The sequence below is a fragment of the Schistocerca nitens genome, chromosome 5 (genome assembly GCF_023898315.1).
Source record: "Schistocerca nitens isolate TAMUIC-IGC-003100 chromosome 5, iqSchNite1.1, whole genome shotgun sequence".
In the NCBI taxonomy this organism is placed as follows: domain Eukaryota; kingdom Metazoa; phylum Arthropoda; class Insecta; order Orthoptera; family Acrididae; genus Schistocerca; species Schistocerca nitens.
This window is the reverse complement of record NC_064618.1, coordinates 721,077,319-721,098,089: the sequence shown is the minus strand read 5'-3', so window position 1 is coordinate 721,098,089 and position 20,771 is coordinate 721,077,319. Positions and strand designations below refer to the sequence as shown.

Genomic DNA, 20,771 nt, shown 5'->3' with positions numbered 1-20,771 from the left:
CAATGTACCGATGATGAAATATGTCACTGTTAAACACCTTCCAAAAAGGGGGATGTATCAGATGTAAAAATTACAGATTGTTTTCATTTCTTACAGTGTTCCCAAAAATAGCCAAAGATGTGTTGCATGTTAGGACTGTCAAACACCAGGGGCACTTCAATACTTTAAATAAAAGACAATTTGGTTTTCAAGAGAATATATCAACTGATCAAATGAATTCACATTGTGAAGGATATCTTATGAGTTCGTAAGTGACAACAGTTCATCTCCGGTGTTTTCTGTGATCTGACTAAAACCTTTGATTATGTGGTCCATCAACTAATATTAGGTAAAGCCTTGTAATAGGACATCATGGCCCCATTAAGTAATATGCTAAAATCCTGTCTTACTAACAGGACGCTAAACTAATTTTGAAAGAGGTGAACTGCAAATTGGGAGTAGTGGAAGCATCAGACTAGGGCATTATTCATCAGAATCCATCAGGTTTCTATCCTTGGTCCTTTATTGTTTCTGATTTATGCTAATAATCTACCTGCAGCTGTGAGCAGTGTTGAGTACAAATTTATCATGTTTTACAGATGACACCAGGATTGTAACAGAAAATTTGTCAAACACGGTCCCCACCATTTTATGAAAAGTCATTAACTGCCACCCTAAGCAAGAGAAATTTTAGGTTGTTTGGATCAAGTTACAAAGAGACAGAGGAATACTCAATGACACAGAATGAGAAGGAAGGCATGATTGTTGATTGTTGGGGACTGCACCAGACAAGATTTGAAAACCCGAGAGCTTAAAGTTGGAATATAGGATAATAAGCAAGACAGAGATTACTTACAAAACATCATTCAAGAGTTAATAAGAGCAGAAAGCTAAGTGTATTTTATGTGGTAGAGGTGGAAGGTTGGGAAAAGTAGACAAGTCAGAGCACAAAAGATACAGAAAACTAAAAGTGGGTGAAGAAAAGAACAGTTACTGAGAAGAAGTGCTGAAGGCAAAGATATTAACGTAAATTAAAGCCAGGTGTGCGGCAAGAGCCAAGGATGTATTGTAATGCCACTTCCCACCTGTGGAATTCTGATAAACTGTTGCGTGGGGGAAGAATCCAGATGGCATGTGTGGTGAAACAGGCACCAACGTCATGACTGTCGTGTCGTAAAGCATGCTCAGCAACAGGATATTATGTGTTACCGTTATATACCCTCTGTCTATGTCTGTTCATCATAACTAATAACATGGTGGAAGTATTACCAACATAAAAGGCCAAACAGTGTTTATAACACCTGGTACATGACATGTCACTCACAGGTCGCCTCCCTGTGACAGTGTATGTCTTGCTAGTTACACGGCTGGTATAGGTGGCAGTTGGAGGATGAATGGGAAATTCTTACAGGTGGCTGGTCACAGGAATAGGAGGGAAAAGGGTGCAGAAGGAGTGTGTCTGACCAGGATACTGTGGAGATTGGGGGTGGGGGGGGGGGGGGGGAGGCCATCATAAAGCTGTTCTAGGTGTGGTGGGCAAAATGTTAGACAGAATACACTTCATATCAGGGAATGATTTTAGAAGTCATAGCCTTATCAAATTAGCTGATTAATACATTCAAGACCAGGACAACACTGAGTGAATAGAGATATATACTTAAGCTGTTATTTTGAAGGGGTCAGCAGTACCAGAACTGGATATGATAGCCTCGGAAATCTGCTTTTGAACTAGGCTGGTGGGATAATTACATCCAGTGAAGACCGAGGTGAGAATGGCATTGTATTGGTGTAAAGAGCCTGCACCTGAACAAATATGTTTGCCTCAAATTCCAAGGCTGTATGGGAGGAAACTTTTGATACAGAAAGGATGACAACTGTCGAAATGTAAGTACTGTTGTTTGTTAGTAGATTTAACGTGAAGAGAAGTGTGTAGCTGATCCTAGGCGAGGATGAAGTCAAGATCAAGGAAAGTGGCATGGGATACAGAATAGGATCATGTGAAATTTAGTTGGCAGAATGTATTTAGAGATTCCAAAAATTTTAACAGGCCAGCCTACCTTGAGTCCATATGGCAAAGATGTCATCAATGTGTAGCGATCGTACAGTAATAACCTGTACTTTCATGCATACCTATGTATATGTCTTTGCTATATTTATGATCTTTGGGTCTGCTTCACCAGAGAGTTGGAGGAGTCGAGTGTTTACACTTGCACTGTGACGTTAACCTGTAAGAAGTTGGTTTATGGGACTCAATACCTACCAAAACTCTACAAATGTATCTAAATGATACTATGGGCTGAAAGCTTAAGGATCCCAGGAAAGCCTCCTATAACTGACCCATGAAAAGGCTGGCATAGGAAGAAACCATCATTGTTCCCATGGCCAAGCCTCTGAACTGTTTTATCTCTAATGTGTGCCCCTCAGAGTGGGCAGATATATGTTCATTGTATGCTTCAAAGCCAGCAACTGTGGGGTGGCCAGGGTCATTGGGTTTGTGGATTTTAGGAGGAAGGTAAATGTAAATGTCATGTGACCTAGGGCCTGCCGACGGGTAGACCGTTCACCAGGTGCAAGTCTTTCAATTTGACGCCACTTCGGCGACTTGCACATCGATGGGGATGAAATGATGATGATTAGGACTACACAACACCCAGTCCCTGAGTGGAGAAAATCTCTGACCCAGCCGGGAATTGAACCCGGGCCATTAGGTAGACATTCTGTCAGACTGACCACTCAGCTACTGGGGGCAGACAGGAGGAAGGTAAAAGGCAGTGATAGGTGGTTTGGGTGGGGTAACAAGTTCTATGGATTGAGGTATTAGTCCCTTTGAGGGTCTGAGGTTTTAAGGAAGGAGCTATAGGTGATGTACGTAGAAGTGTCAAACAGTTGATGTAGAACCTTGCTTATATATTCCCATTGGTCAAGTACCATAGTAGTAGATTGCTTTTCACTGGGAGGATAATGATGGAGTCAGCAGTTTCTACGGACTGAAGAGCCTGGAATTCTGGAGAGGACAGGTTAGGGTAATGTTGTAGGGACCTGAGAAAGGGTTGTGTAGCAATACTGAATGTTACGAAATCTTGAAAGGCTTATAAGGAGTGTTGCTGAGTTAGTGGTGGCAGGTCAAATTGGAATTGTACATTCAAGGGAGAGTCAGATTTCCTGTTGGAAGGTTTTGTGATTGGGTTGCACAGTGATATTTCCAGTTGACATTATGTGTGAAGGAAAATAGGTCCTTCACTAAAGCAGCATGATTATGTGTGGGTTTAGAGTAGAAAGTGAGACACTTGCATAATACATGCAATTCAGGATAGGAGTGTGAATTAGATGACTGGCTGAGAACACTGTAACTTTGTAGCTAGTTCTTGTGGTCATGAGTTGATCTATCATGCTTATTTCCCTATATTCCACCTTTAAACTCCCAGGTTTTCAAATCTCATCCAATGCAGTCCCCAATAATTGGCCTTTCCTTCTCATCCCATCCAGTAAGACTTCCCTGCCATTGGATTCTGGTCAGCTTTTCCAAACTCTCCCCATTTTCCCAACCCCACCAGCCCTTATCATTCATTTTATAGGAACACTTTGTTGTCCATCTGTCTGTCTGTCTGACCATTAAAAACCTTTTACTTAAGAACCATTAGATATACCGAGTCCAAAATTATGTCACATACTAAGATCTATGGTCCCTCAGCAGTGTAAAAAAATTAAGCTTCTAAGTCAATGCAAACAAAAGATACCACCATTTAGATCCCATATTTTGATACTCGCAAACCCACATATCAAAACCTATAACATACTCATGTTGACCTAGAAGCATGAAATTTGGCAAGAAACAAGGTTTCACAGAACAAGTAATGGGAAAAAATCAATATATTGTTAATTTGTAATTGTATTATTTGTTTGACATTTTTTATCTGACTATCTGTCTGTCCAACTGTTCTGAACCTTTTTTTCTCAGGAACAGATAGACATATACAGTTGAAATTTATGTCACATAGTAAGGTCTATCTTTCCTTGGCAGTGTGAAACGTTTAAGTTTGTAAGTCAGTGTATTTAAAAGATACAGCCATTTATGCTACGTATTTTGGTACTCACAAACTCACTCATCAAAACCTATAGTGGAGTTCCTATTGACTTAGAGTCATTAAATTTGGCATGAAGCAAGGTTTCACAGAAGAAGTAAAGCCAAAAGATCTGGAAATTTCTAATTTGTAATTATATCACACGAAAGTCATTGAATTCCCAGGACTAATATCTTGCCAGTACCAATATAACAGACAAAAACTGTAGAGATTCTTGTTTCCCAGGATGGATAAACTATCTACACACATGACTAAGTTTTTACAGAACCCACAGAGTGCGAGTCCTGCTTACACCTGGTAAATTTTATATAAATGATCTGCATGTGTATCTATACTCTGCAAACCACCATGAAGTGTATGGCTGAGGGTATTTACCATTGCACTAGCTGTTAAGAGTTTCTTCCCATTCCATTCATGTATGGAGCATGTAATTATTCTAATCTTATTCTCGTGATCCCTATGTGAGTGATACAAATGGGGTTGTAGTATATTCCTAGAGTCATCATTTTACATCGGTTCTTGAAACTTCGTTAATAGACTTTCTTGGGATGGTTTACATCTATCTTCAAATGTCTTCCAGTTCGGTTTCTTCAGTATCTATGAGACACTCTCCTATGGATTCAACAGATCTGTGACCATTTGTGTTGCCCTTCTCTGTATATATTCAATATCCCCAGTTGTTCCTGTTTGGTACAGGTCCCACGCACTTTAGCAATATTCTAGAGCTGGTCACATGAGTGATTTGTAAGCCATCTCCTTTATAGACTGATTGCACTTCCCCAGTATTCTACTAATAAACCAAAGTCTATCACATGCTTTACGCAAGACTGAACCTATGTGATCATTCCATTTCATATCTCTACTAAGTCTTATAACCAGGTATTTATGTGAGTTGGCTGATTACAACAGTGATTCATTGCTATTACAATCATAGGATGTATGTTCTTTTCCTTTTGTGAAGAGCACAATTTTACATTTCTGAGCATTTAAAGCAAGTTGCCAATCTCTGCACCACTCTGAAATGTTCTCGAGATCTGAGTGAATATTTATGCAGTGTCTTTCAGAGATTCTTCATTACTGATAAGTGCATCATCTGCAAAAAGTCTCAGGTTATTATTAATATAGTCTGCTAGGTCATTAATATACAGTGTGAACAGCAAGGGTTCCAACACATGTCCGTGGGACACACCTGACGTTACTTCTACATCTGACGATGACTCTCCATCCAAGAAAATATGCTGCAACCTTATAACATGCTGCGACCATCTTACCAAAAAGGTCCTCAATTCAATCACAAATTTCACTTGATGCCCCATGTGATTGTACTTTAGACAGTAAGTGTAGGCATGGTACTGAGTCAGATGCTTTTCAGGAATCAAAAAATACTGCATCTACCTGACTCCCTTCATCCAAAGCTTTCAGTATGCCATGTGAGAAAAGTACAAGTTGGATTTCACATGACTGAAGTTATCGGAATCCATACAGTTGGCACTGAAGGATGCCATTTTGTTCAAGACATCTCATTATGTTTGAGCTCAGAATATGTTCTAAGGTTCTACTACAAATTGATGTCAAGGATATTGAACTGGAGTTCAATGGATCACTTCTATTACCCTTCTTGTAGATAGGTGAGACCTGTGCATTTTTCCAAGTACTTGGCATAGATTTTTGTTCGAGGGATCTACAATAGATTACAGTTGAGAAGAGGTGCTGACTCAGCTGCAAATTCAGTATAGAATCTGACAGAGATTCAATTGGGCTGTGGAACTTAATTCAATTTTAATTATTACAGATGTTTCTCAACATGACTGACACTAAAAACTTTCCTCAGTTTCAGTTCCTATCTCATTCTCTAGTCACTAGACACTAACTCTGGTGACACTAACAGCCCTTACATATGAGCAGAATTTCTTTGGGTTTTATGAAATATCATTTGACAATATTCTGTCACAATAGTCATTGAAGGCATCAGACATTGCTCTTGTGACAGCAAAATGTGTTTCATTCAGCATCACTCTGTCTACAGGCCTATGCTTTGTTTTACACCTATTATGCAGTAATCTCTACTTCTTTAGCAGTTTCTTTAGAGTTATTGTATGCTATGGAGGTTCCCTCCGATTATGAACCATTCTATGAGTATATACGAGTGTCGTCCACAAAGTAAGTTCCGTTGGTTAAATAACAAATGTGTACAGATACAGAAAAAATATTTATTGTACAAAACTCTATAACTGTTAAACTACTTTCCTACATAGCTTCTGAAATTTTGTAGGCACTTGTCATAACATGGCACAAGGTTTTGTATGCCTTCTTCATAGAAGGTTCCCACCTGTGTATTCAACCATGTGGTAACATGTTCTTTCAGTTCGTCATCATCATTGAAGTGTTGACCACCAAGGACAGATTTTAGGTGTAAAAAGAGATGAAAGTTGCTAGGAGCAAGGTCTAGGCTGTACGGTGGATGATCAAACGCATCCCAGTGAACTTCCCGCAAGAGTTGTTTGGTCACATTCGCCGTGTGAGGTCAGGCATTATCATCCTTCATTGAACAGTCAGACCCATCTTCCAATCATTGAATCATTTGTAGCATCTTGTCTGTAAATCTCGCAGGTTTACCGATGAATTTCCTTTGGTTTAACTTTCTTTGCATTTAGAAAACGAATCACAGATCTGATTTCACACATGACGGCATTTTCAATTATGACTGACATTATAAAGAAGCACTACAAAGCACATGTTGGCAGCAGCAATCTGAAAATGGTGTACATGTCTTCTCCTTGAGTCAGAGTACCTGCCACACAGGCTCGGAACTGCGATCATAGCACTGTCGTGGATAGAAATAGAAATGGAACTTACTTTGTGGATGACCCTCATATCTGTTAAGTGCATGGTTAACTATTCTTCTAAACCTGAACCACAGTTCCTCTATGTGCTCCTGACCTGTGTGAAAATTTCAAGTTTCTCATTGAGATATGACATTACTGATTTTTTTATCTAGTTTACATATAAATATCTTTCTACTTAGTTTAGCTATCCTTTGTATTTTGGTAATCATTGTTGCCACAATTGCATCATAGTCACTGATACCAGTTTTGATATGGACATCCTCATGGAGGTCAGGTCTGTTTGTTGCCATTAGATCAAATATATTTCCATCATGGGTGGGGTTCCTAACTCTCTGTTGTAGGCAGTTTTAAGAGAAGGCTTTTAGTAATGTTTCACAGGATGTCTTATCACACCCACGACTAACAAAACTGTTATTTGCCCAATAAATTGTTGGATGATTGAAGTCTCCACAGATAATTACAATATGTATTGGGGAACTTACGTACAAGTGAAGTGAGGCTCCTTTAAAGTTTTCCACTACATAAGAAGATGAGTCTGGTGGGCAGTAGAAGGATCCAATTATCATTTTATGCTGACCCCTGATAGAGTCTTTCCAAAACAGTTCTCTCATGCAGCTTCAGTTTCTATCTCGGTAGTTTAGAATTTCTTGTGTACTGTGACGAATACACCACCTCCATTCCCATTAGCTATCCTTTTGATATAACTTAAATTTTCCCCAAAAATCTCACTGCTGTCGATTTCAGTTTGCAACCAGCTTTCTGTGCATAATATTATATGAGCTTCACTGTTTTTTATGACCACTTCAAACTTAGGCAGTTTGTTGTGAATGCTTCAGCAGTTAACCATTAGGATTTTAATACTCTCGTCTTTGGGGGCATTTCATTTGATCTTACACTGATACTTCTGAGTTTCATACAGCTATCATTATCTTGATTGAATGGAGAGTTGCCTAACCTAAAAAACACTTGTGTGTACCGCACACACAGTCTGCTACCTTAGTTGCAGCCTCTGGTGTGTAGTGCACTGATGCATTTAGGAGGCCCTACAGTTCCCAAACCAATGGTGCAAGTTGAGAAAGTCACAGCCTAGCAGTCCCTCCACTCACCTCATAACCAAAGAGCCATGATCAGCTCTGGGGATAATGTTCCAAATTGTGAGCTTCTTTGGAACTCCACACATAAGGCTGGTCTTTTCAGACCTCTTTACCAGTCACTGTAATGAGCCAAGCGTGACCTCAGATGACGAGCATCATATGTTCCAATGTGTCCCACAATCTGCAGTTGGTTGCACCCTGTTCCCTTAGTGGCTGCTGGAATAGCCACTTAAACATGTTGAATGAGGCCCCGAGGCATACACACTGAGTGCACATGGTGTCCTTTCCTGTCCATTGCTGCCATTTCCGTAAGGGTACCATGATCTGCCATCATATATCCAAGTATCCAAAGAACTCTGCCTGACAAAAGAAGTGAATATCACATGGTTGAATGTCAATGGAACTTTGTACATACACACCATCTGCAGATGTGTAAATGGGTAGACTTAGAATTCTTTGTGACAGATAGAACAGCCACAGAGTGCATTAGTGTTGTTCATGTTTAGTGTTTTTAAAAGGCCTGATACAGAACATAAAGTGCATGAACAGTGTCAGATGCTGAGTGAAGGACATAGAGATTCTGCATGCTCATGTGAGGTGGCATTACCAGCACCTGACAGAGTTCTGAAAGGAGCGTAATTGTTGCGTTGTTGCAGTGCATGGGGATGTGAGGGCAGGCATATTTGTTGTCAAGGTACTGGTCAACCATGTCTGACCACGACATGGGAGGATGACCATATTGTGCACCAAGAACACCGTAACCCCTTCATGCCTGCTCCTGCCATCCAAGCGAGAGTAATGGACCCCCTGCAATATTCTGTCTCATCCCACGAAATTGTTTGGAGACCAGCTGCAGGTAGACTAGGAAATTACCATCTCCTACATTGGTTGCCATTTCCACTACAACACAGACACTATGTTTGGACTGTTAGCATGGCTGAGAAGCATGGACTGCTAATGAATGGCATTACATTGTGATCAGCAATAAATCACAGTTCTGCAATATTGTGGGCCACCACCATAGGTGAGCATCACAGCAACTTGGAGAGAGGTCCCAGTCTCCGATGTTTTGGAAAGTCACAGTAGTTTTACTCCTGGTGGTACGGTACAGGGAGCCATCGGATATGACTTCTGGCCACACCTGGTAGTAATTGAAGGATATATGACAGCACAATGCCACATCATGGACTTCCTGTTCCCTCATGTGTTGTCTCTCATGCAACGGTAAAGTTGTGCCATTTTGCAGCAGAACAGTGCTCATTTACACACAGCAAATGCCTCCATGTATTGTCTATGTGATACTGATATACTCCCATGGCCAGCAAGATCCCCAGAACTATCCCTGGTAGAAGGCGATAGGACTAGCATGGATTTCAACTCCACCTCAGTGCCAGTATTCCAGATATCAAGGACCAGTTACCACAATTGTAGACCAGATTGCCTCAGGAGAGGGTAAAATTTCTGTATGACACACTCTCCAATTGAATGAGTGCATATATTCAGGCCAGAGGGGGTGCAACTTCATACTGATCAGTGGGCTCATATCATCAAGTTATTTGTAAATTTGACTCAGTACTATAATCCCTGAAGTAACATCATGCATTCTCTGAACCCAGGAAGTTTCATGTATTTTTCCACCTATCCTTCTGTGTGCTACACTTTTCTTTGTCAGGCAGTGTAGTTCTGTTTGTTGATGTGAGTATTATTACTGAGCCTTATGATGAATCTTCAACACACAAAAATGTATTTTCAATAATTTTCTTGTATGTTATGAGGGCTAATTAACCAAGATAGATTGATTTTTTTTGTGTAGTTTCCATAATAGTGTCCTATCCAAGCCATGAGTATTTGAAAAGAACAGGTTTTTTGCACAATGTCCATAGGTGACAGCACTTTCATATTGGTAGGTTGGTAGTAATGCTCTATTTTGCAGACTCTCTTTGCATTTCACATACCAAACAGTGGAGGTGATGTGAGAGAAGCAGTACAGCGTAATAAAATTCTATGTTCATTTAAACCATGCAGCCGCAGGAACATGAAAATCTGTAGCAAGTTTATGGTGAAGACGTACTACCTCATGTAACAGTGTTTAGGGAGTTCAAGGACTTCAAAGAAGGTCAGCTTGTCTGTGTTAAGCAAGGTGGACCTGGTGTTTTGGCTTCTGCAGTGATTAAAGTCAACATCAATACAGCTGATGTGATTGTCTATGAGGGTTTGTGGGTAAAATCATCTAACCTCAATGAACTGTTGAGAATTCCATATGGCAGAAGTAAAATTGTGAGGACGGGTCGTGAGTCAGGCTTGGGTAGCTCAGTTGGTAGCGCATTTGCCCGCGAAAGGCAAAGGTCCTGAGATTGAGTCTCGGTCCAGCACACAGTTTTAATCTGCCAGGAAGTTTCAAAATCAGCACACACTCTGCTGCAGAGTGAAAATTTCATTCTGGTTCCATATGGCAGTTTCTTTATGATTATGCATTATCATCTCTGTACGACTCGTGTTTGTGCCCATGGGGTGCCCTTACTGTTGACTCTTGAACAAAAGGCTGTACAAATGGAGACAAGCTATGATATGCAGCTATCTTTGCTGATGGAGGGGATACATTTCTGGAATCAGTTCTCACCGATGGTGAGTCATGGTTGCAGTGTTATGATCCTGAAGGAAAATGAGCCAGAACAGAGTGGAAAACCATCAGACAAAAGTTGGTCCATCTGCAGGGAAAACGGTGATCATATTTTTTACTGTCGTGGAATAATTTACCAGCATGCTAATCCCCATCACACTACTTTTGCAGCAGCTGAGGAAGCACATTGCAAGGAAATGACCAGAACTTTCTCGAACTGGGTAGCGACTTCATCATGCACTGCATGGCCTCATGTCACAAATCAAGTTATGCAGTTTCTGGCTGAATTCAACATAGCCCCAATCTTGCTCCCTTTGATCTTCCCCCCCCCCCCCCCCCCCTCCCCCGCAGTCACTAAATGCAAAGCTTCAGGGCTTTCGATTTGAGAACTCTGAAGCAATGCTCAAGGGAAGTGAGATGATTCTCAAGAACCTGGCAAAGAATGTGTTCAAGGACTGGCAGAGACGAACACATTCAAGCAAGTGGAACCCACCCACATATGGCTAATGTCATATATAGATGCTAAGACTTTGTTTGAAAGCTGATCAGTTCTTATTGTCTGGAGACAACAGTAGTTTGTTTCTTCATGTGTATGTGTGTGTGTGTGTGTGTGTGTGTGTGTGTGTGTGTGTGTGTGTGTATGTGTGTGTGTGTGTGTGTGTATATGAATTTTCTTCCTCTGATGAAGAACTGTGTACAAAAGCTGAATATTTCTAACAATCTTTTCATGGTTACTATGTATATCACTAGTCTTTATAGTAGTACAAGGATTACCCTGGGCAGTACTTCTGTCTGTTCATTTGTAAAGTAACATATGAAAATGGACTTCAGAAATTTTGCTTTTGCTTTCCTACCAACAATTTCAGTTCCTGTCTCATCCTCAGATGTCTGAAGATGAACTTTGGTGCCATTGATGCCCTTTACATATGACTAGAATTTATTTGGGTTTTGTAAGAGATCTTTCAATAAGGCTCTACTATGGTAATAATTGAAGTCATCATGTAATGCTCTTCTGACAGACAGAAGTCTTTCATTTAGCTTCTACATATCTATAATCTCATCTTAAAGTGTTGCACCTGTAGTGCAGAGTTGCTGTTTCTTTACAAATTCCTGTGCATTGTTTGTGTACCTGGGAGTGCCCCTCCCATCATGAAACTGCTCCACCAGGTACACTTGGTCAACTTTTCTTCTAAATTTGGCTGCAGTTCACCAACATGCAGTGAATTAAATGTTTAATTTTAGTACTGTTTTCAAGGATGTCTTGTCATGGTCAGCACTTACAAAAAGTAATTTTTACAACCAATAGTTGGATGATTTAAGCCTCCAGTAATGATAGTGCGATTAGGAAACATGTAATAGCAGGCTGAGGCATTCTCTTAAGTTTTCATTTACATCTGAGGCATTCTCTTATGTTTTCATTTACATCTGAGGAAAAGTCTTCTAATTTATAAGTCCCTCACAATATTAGCTGCTACTGTAACTTCAGACAGATTATATAATTTAAAAATTGGTTTCTGAATTATGTAGACAACACTAATATAACAACTACTTTATGCTTATTGCTTCTATCAGTTAAAAATGCAAGCTCACTTTTCAATTTGCATCCACTCTACAAGACTGCCAGAGATCACATGAACACCATATTCATCCTTTTTTTTTTAATTTTGTCATTAGACAATGACAAGGGAAAATTACTTGGCGCCAAAAATATATTTTGTTCAAGTAAGTGCTTAAATCCTGTATATTGAGGGCTTTTCAGCAACATGACCTTCAAATACACAATTAAAGCTGCAGAAGTCATGGCACCAAGACCACGATACACAGGTGGATGAATACCATCCTGAGTGAATATAGGTAGAACCCATCATCTTGGATGTGAAAACTATCATCACCACTAGAGGGTGTCGACAAAGTGGGATCTTAACCTCACTACTGTGGAAGATAATGGTGAAAGGACTCATAAAGAGCTAAAAGCTAATGATAAACTTTGCCAAGGATATGCAGTCAGTTTAGTCATAGTAACATCATAAGTAATACTTGGCAAACTTGCAAGTACTTTTAGAACACTGCCCCAATGCATTCTGAACACTGTGCAAAACGGAAGTAGGAAACAGTATCTTAGGGTTAGTCCTAGGAAAACTGTTGGAGCACCACTCATGATGAATCATATCTAGGATACATACTGAAATCTTAGCTCTTCGCCAAAATTCTACCAACAGAGGTGGTGGTGAAGTAGCTAGAGGTGCAAAAGATGCTCTATCTACACCATTAGGGTCTGTGGAAGAAACTAGGGTCTTACTCCCAAGAACATTCATTGGATCTACATCTCTGGGTTAAGACTTATGATAATTTTGGAGCTACAGTGTGGTGGAATAAACTAGAACAGAAGGTGGCTGCTAAGGAGCTAAAGAAAGTACAGAAACTGGCCTGCCTAGTCATAATGAATGCAATTAGCAGCACTCCTGCTGTTGGGTTGGAGACCTTGTTGGACATGCCCCCACTATATCTTTGTGTTACAGCTGAGGCAGTGGCAGGGGCATACAGGTTAAAACTGGAATTGTTTAGGATTTCTAGAATCCCACACCAGTATAATGAATATAGTAAGCATAGGAACTGTTGGAGAAATGCCAGCTTGTGACAAAGCAGGTGGATTCTCCCCATCTGTTTCGTTTTTCTATGCCCACAAATAAGCAAATTGTTTTTCACTAATTTTTATCCTATTTCCAATACATTTACTTACTGATATGTGACACTTATTTGGGAATCTCAAGTTCTTGTTCACACCAAATTTCACTGGAATTTATTATTCGGATTCCATTTCCATTTGTGTAATTATTTTGTGTTAGGGCATTGTTAATTAAAAGTGACAGTTAATTGAATTTATCACAATAGTTTGCTACATGCAAAACTCCATGAGTTACTACTTCTATTTACATAAAGTGTCCTACAAAGTTTGGAAGTTGAGCATTCTGACTTTCCTCTAACTTATTATCTTCTGAAATAATTAAACTAGAAATTCTCAGCCAGTACCATTTTCCTTCACTAGTTTTGTCAACGCCATCATTAGTTCTGGACTTCGACTACTTACTTTCATTACCTTGATTTTTCTGTACCATCTGATCTACAGCATTGATTAATTAATGCACTAATTTATAATTTCATGTAAACCAGGGGATTCACAATGCAGAAGAGAAATAGTGCTGATGTATTTTTATAAATTTGTAACCAGCAACATTTTTTGTAATACAAAATTCTGTTGGTTCTTGTAGGTCATCAGAAACAGTAAATTTCAACCTAACCACTTTTCAAAGCATAATGTAGCTTTCAAAATAACAGTTTATCCTTGCACCAGACTGTAAGTAGTCGGATGTCACACAAAACAGTCATCAGTTTGACAGTTAGCAAGTAATACCTATGCCAGACATGCTCTCATTATTGACTCACATTTACATTACGTAAATTCTGCACATGGGAATACACACACTGTAAGCCATGAAACTCATGAACTTTAATATTTAATTACTGTTGACTAAATTCAATATGTAAAATTAATGAATATTTTTGTGAACTGTGTTCTTATTATCAACAGTATATAATATTATTGTCATTGAAACTAGCTATTATTGGACTCAGTGAAAAAATGAAATGAAATGAAATGGCCATATGGCATTGATGCCCAGCAGTCCCACCAGGGGAAGGAGAGGAAATGTCTAAGAATTGTGCAAGACACCTTCTGCCATGCAATATATGGTGGCCTGTGGAGAATATACATGTAGCTGTAGAATTCAGTCAGACAGTAATGTTTCTTCAATTCCAAATAGTATTTGACTCAATACCACAACAACGTTTATTAATGAAGTTTGGTCATATGCGGTATCAAGCAAAGTTTGTGACTGGATTGTGTATTTATTGTTAGTGTGGACATAGCGTGTTGTTCTGCATGGACAGTCATTGACAGGTTTAGAAGAAACTTCATGTGTGTTCCAGGGAAGTTTGTTAGAATTCTTTCTATTCATTTTGTATATTGATGACCTGACAGATATATTAATAGTAACCTCAAACATTTCAGAGGTGATGCAGTCATCTATAATTAGTGCTATCTGATAAAAGCTGCACAAATGTTGAATCATTTCTTGATAACATTTCAAATTGCTCCAAATACTGGGCTTTAAATGTTCAAAAATGTAAAATTATGCATTTTACAAAATGAAAATTATGTAGTGTCCTACGATTATAATGTCAGTGATCAGTCAACCATACCAAAAACTAGACATAAAAATTGATAGGGATGTAAAATGGGATAATTACATGAGCTCAGTTATAGATAAAGCACATGATAAACTATGTCTCATTTGTAGGAAACTGGGAAAATACCATCAGTTTACAAAGGAAATTCCTTAAAAATTCATGCACTCCATCCTGTGATATTGCTCCAGTGTATGGGACCCATACCAAAAAGAACCAACAAGGGACATTGAAAGTATGCAAGGAACAGTGTATGAAAGGTTACAGATTTGTCTGACGATGGGAGAGCATCACAGAAATGCTGAAAAATCTGGGCTGGCAGATGTTTGATTGATGCCACCTAACCTGTGAAAGCCCATTTAAAGAGTTTCAATAGCTTCAATTGAGGAATGTAAGAGTATCAACAAAAGCCCTAAGTATTGCTCTATTAGGGACTGTGAAGACATAGACTAATTGCAGCATGCACAGAGGCATTTAAGGAATCATTTTTCCCACTCTACATATGCAAATTGAATGCAAAGAAACCATAATAGGTTTTTACAACATGGAGTACTCACTGCCATGCAATTTATAGTGGTTTGCAGATTACAGATACAGTTTGCTCCATGGTTATGGAGGAAAAGCAGCTGATCTTAAAATTCAGACCTGATCTGACAGTAGCACAAGCAGAATGAGAACAGTTGAGGGCTGCAGTTGTTAACAGTAAATTTAGGAATAGGGTAAATGACTGGACTATAATCAGACCATCCAGATAGGGCAAGTGGTTCAAGAGAAGCTGGAAGTCTCTACTAGCTTCACTTCAGATATCACCAACAGCTTCACTGCTCTGGCAACTGGATAAAAATGTGTTAACAATCCAAGGAATTAAAGAGCACTTTGACAGGATATGGAAAAAAGTACAAGCCAGTGTTAATGGTAATCATAGGCTCAAAAAGACCAAAAAAGTCCTATTTGGTGTTGTGGAAGAGGAATGTCTGAACTAGTACGAAACTTCCTGTGTAGTGAGGACCAGATGAGGCATGTAGCATCTCATTTGGGTTCAACATGAATTGATTAATGAAGGTTTAATATTGTTCTTCTTTGGCTCTCAGTTACTCAACTGTGGCCTTCAATGTGGCAATGGAAGACTTGGTCTGCTCCATGCTTGATTATTGCTGTAAGGAAATTTAATATTATTACTTTTTCTTTTCTTATATTATTACATCAACACCTTTCGTATATATAATCCATATATTGTCCACAAACATATACAGAATCCTTTGGATAACACCAAACATCAAATCAGAATGTCCAACACAAAATCTCTACATCCAAAAAGTAATAGATTCAGAATGACATTTTGTATGAGTAAACTACTGCCAAGAGTATATGTATTCTCCGAGGGCTTCATGCTTCTCACAAGTAGGCCAGCAGTTCTAGGAGCTTCTATAACAATATCCATCCAGAAACTTTCTCTCACAAAGTGACTACAATCATATTGAAGACACACGTCATCCCTCTGCGTGATTCTCCAGATGCAAAATAAAATAACAAATCCACACAGTATTTGTCCCTCCTGTATGTTAACTATTTTATAGTTTTCACCCATGAGTATCATTCATCAGTAAGAATACTTAGGGTATGCATTATTCCTCTGGACTGTCATGTAACATCACAAATTCCCCCATTTAGACAAATGATCTCACAGTAAATATATTTATGAGAACACAATTGATTCTGGCTGCACTATAGTTTGACAGTTTTGTTTTAAAAACAATCTAGGTGGTATTACATTCTGAGTACTTAGAAATTTTAAACTTCCCTACAACACATATGTCATATTTCTTTTGTCTCTTAAATCTCCATTATTTTAACCATACAAACTTAGGTGCTCTTTACATTTTTATTAATTTCCTATTTAATTATTTATCAAGCTACTACAAATAAGGCAGGTTTCCTTCTGCACAACATTGGAGAAAGTCTCAAAAATATCAGTATTTCATCCTCATCGAAATTACCTCATGCACCTCTGTCCTCAGACATACTTCTCTTACTTCACCAAACATTTCTCCCTTCCCTTACAGAGATAGTGTCCCTGTATACGGGATGTAAATGATAATTGTTTACAATGTACCACAGTGGTGTAGAGAAAGTGGAGACTAACAGTTTGAAACAGGACACTTTTCATTTATCACCTTGGGAAACCACTTCAAATTGGCCTGCAAAACCCACATAAGCTATAGCAAAGACATATACCTAAATTTTTAAGAAATATTTCTATTTCATAATACTACATTGACCCCAGTAAATAAGCGAGCTCTTAAACTTGACAGTTTGTCAAATCTAGAATTAGAAATGGTTTCAAGACATTACCTGTTTCCCATCTGTCTTGTTACAATCCCTACATATTACTATTTTTTTCAGCAATGAATATCAAGAAACTATTTTTACAAAAACTATTCATCTGGAGAATGAAATACAGCAGTTAAAGGAACAAGTGGAACAGTTGCGAGTCGAGAAGCTATGCATAATACAACAGTGTGCAGAGGAACTGTCTACTTCAAGATATCTTTTTGAAGAAGCTTTCAACCAACTAATACCAAAAGCCTTTCATTCTGAATATCAGAAATCTGTGAAATTAACTCTGTGTCCAAGGGATGAAAGTGAAAAGCTCTCCATAAAACAGGAAACCACAGAACAAAAAGCTAAACACTGTTTAGAAGGAACAACAAAGCCATCTGTATGATTTTCTGTGATTGATGTTAGTGTGTCACTTACTGCTATAAAGGCACAAATAGTTTATTCCAATTGCTTGTCTCCATGTTATTTGTTTTCTCAAAATGATTACAGTATTTTACTGGTGAGAATCAAAAATAAAATTATCAAAAAGTAAAGATTATGCACTGCACTCTTGTGAATGAAAACCAGACTCACATTATTCTTCAGGAATGTGAAACAAATAAAAACATGCACCACTCTTAATATTCTGTTTTGAAGAACTACATTTTGTGAACTACATTACCATCATAGTTAAAGTAAGTTTATGTTAATTATTCAAAGTGAATTCATATTTCAAAAGGGTACAATGAGTGTGCATTACATATTAAATGGCTGAACAATTGAAATTTTCAACAGCAAAATTTATACTTACCTAATTACATTATTGACATGCTGTTCAGTCTTCCAAAGTACCAAAATTAAAAATAACATTAACTTCATTGTATTTACTGACAAAGAAGAAAGTAGAATTTGCTTCTTAGAGCACTTAAATACTTCCTAGAAAATCAACAGCATTTGTGAAGCTTAGTGCTCCTTTATTCAAAATAAGGAAACTTGTCTCCTTATCAGAAATCAGTTAGTAAACTCTCAATAACTTTCTTGTATTGTTTGAGATGTCAAAGGACATCTTCAGAAAAGAAACCTGAAACACTGCCAAAGAATTAGAACAATGTTTTATTCATTTATCAAACAATGGCAACTCCAGGTAGGAATGCCAACAATGTAGGAAAAGATAGATCGCTACTTGCCGTAATGAAGACATATCAAGTTGCAGACAGGCACAGTCAAAAGACACACATAGCTTTCAGCCCCAGTCTTTGACGCAAAGAGGAGCACACACACACTCACTCAAACACACACACAAACACAAATAAGCACACCTCAGACACACACAACCGCCAACTCCAGCATCTCGGACCGGAACGCAACATCACCTAGGATTGAAGCAGCAATCTGAAGGAGGTGGGGAAGGGGCAGAGGAAGGGATTGTGGTGTACAGGTAGGGGGGGGGGAGAGAGAGAGAGAGAGAGAGAGAGAGAGAGAGAGAGAGAGAGAGAGAGAGAGAGAAACGCTGTCTGGTGGACAGACTACCAACAGGTGCAGCATCAGGACATTGTGGGGCAGGGAGGTGGGGAAAAAAGGAGATAAGTGGGGAAAGATGGGCAGATGTGTTGGCAGAGGGCTGCAAATAAACAGGGTAGTGGACGAGAATGGGGAGCAGATGACAGGACAGAGGGGATGGAAATTGTTGGCTGGAGGATGTGGGGAGAGTATGTTACCATAGGTTGAGGCCAGGAAAATTACAGGAGCAGAATTGAATTGAATTGAATTTTATTTGATCCTGTACCATAAATGTATGTGTAATATAGGACATATCAAAGTGTTAACATTCTTTATCACTTATTTTTCTACACCTTTAGCTTACATTTTTACATCACTGATAACAAGTAAGAATATATACAAATTTAATGGCATAAGTATTCTGCAACACTGTAAAACTCTTTTTCAATGAGATAGTCTTTAAGACGGGAGCAGAGAATGTGTTGTAAGGATAACTCCCATCTGCACAGTGCTGAAAAGCTGGTGGTGGAGGGAAGGATCCAGATGGCTCAGGTAGTGAAACAACCATTGAAATCAAGCATGTTATGTTCAGCTGCATGTTGTGCCAGAAGGTGGTCTACTTTGCTCTTCACCACAGTTTGGCAGTGGCTGTTTATCCTGCTGGACAGCTGGTTGGTAGTCATACCAATATAAAAATTCATGCAATGGTTGCAGCAGAGCTGGAAAATTACATGGCTGCTTTCACAGGTGGCTCAGCCCCTGACGGGGTAGGATAAACCTGTGACAGGACTGGAATAGGAAGTGCTGGATAGGTGGATTGGGCAGGTTTTGCACCTGGATCTTCCAAGGGGATATGATCCTTGTGGCAAGGGGTTGGGTTTGGGACTGGCACAGAGATGGACTAGGAAGTTGTGGAGGTTGGGTGGTTGACAGAACACCACTTTAGGAGGGGTGGGAAGTATCTCAGGTAGGATGTCCTCCATTTCAGGGCATGATGATAGGTAATCAAAGCCCTGGTGAAGGATGTGGTTCAGTTGTTCCTGTCCTGTGTGTTGTACTGGGTGACAAAGGGGACACTCCCTTGTGGCTCATTTTTGGGGGAGGTGGGAGTATTGGGGCTGTGAGGGGAAATGGCATGGGAGATCTGTTTGTGGACCAGGTTCGGGAGATAATTCCTGTCTGTGAAGGCATTGGTGAGACCTCAGCATACTGAACAAGGAACTTTTTGTCACTGCAGATACACCATCCCCAAGTATCCAGGCTATATGGGAGGGATTTTTTGGTGTAAAAGGGATGACAGCTGTTAAAATGCAGGTACTGTTGGTAGTTGGTGTGTTTTGTGGTTGAGTTTTGAACTTCATTCTCGCTAGCAAGGATACGAATGAACACGGTAACGGCTGGGTCACCGTTGCTCTTGTATGTGGACCAAAAGTTGATAAAGTAAAAGGGCTAGATAATTTCAATTCATGTGATGTCATCACTTATCGGACGTTTCAGATTTGTGGGCCTTTGGTTCGCAGGACCTGGAATCATCGTAAAATAAATTAATTGGAATCTGTCTCAGTGTGGGTGAAAGGTGTTGACAACTGTAAAAAGATCGCACTCGTTGGTGATCTGACTCATTGTTATAGAAATTAAATAAAGTTCCCTTCCTTAAAGCAACGGCCTTGCCGCAGTGGATACACCGGTTCCCGTGAGATCACCGAAGTTAAGCACTGTTGGGCGTGGCCAGCACTTGGGTGGGTGACCATCCAGCTGCCATGTGCTGTTGCCATTTTTCGGGGTGCACTCAGCCTCATGATGCCAATTGAGGAGCTACTCAATCAAATAGTAGCGGCTTCGGTCAAGAATACCATCATAACGACCGGGAGAGTGGAGTGCTGACCCCATGCCCCTCCTATCCGCATCCTCCTCTGAGGATGACACGGCGATCGGATGGTCCCGGTAGGCCACTCATGGCCTGAAGATGGAGTGCTTTTTTTTCTTTTTTCCTTCCTTATCCTTAATCCTTATCTACTAAAAAAAACTTCACATTGATCTTGCCAGAAGTGATTCTTCTTGGTGTTGTAGCTCTCTGGGGCACCCT

General features: G+C 39.5%; 1 pseudogene; it reads left to right on the top strand.

Annotated features, from left to right (window-relative positions):
• The first annotated feature begins 20,342 nt into the window (after positions 1-20,342).
• LOC126261077 (5S ribosomal RNA) lies at positions 20,343-20,459 on the top strand (annotated as a pseudogene).
• Positions 20,460-20,771: the final 312 nt, after the last annotated feature.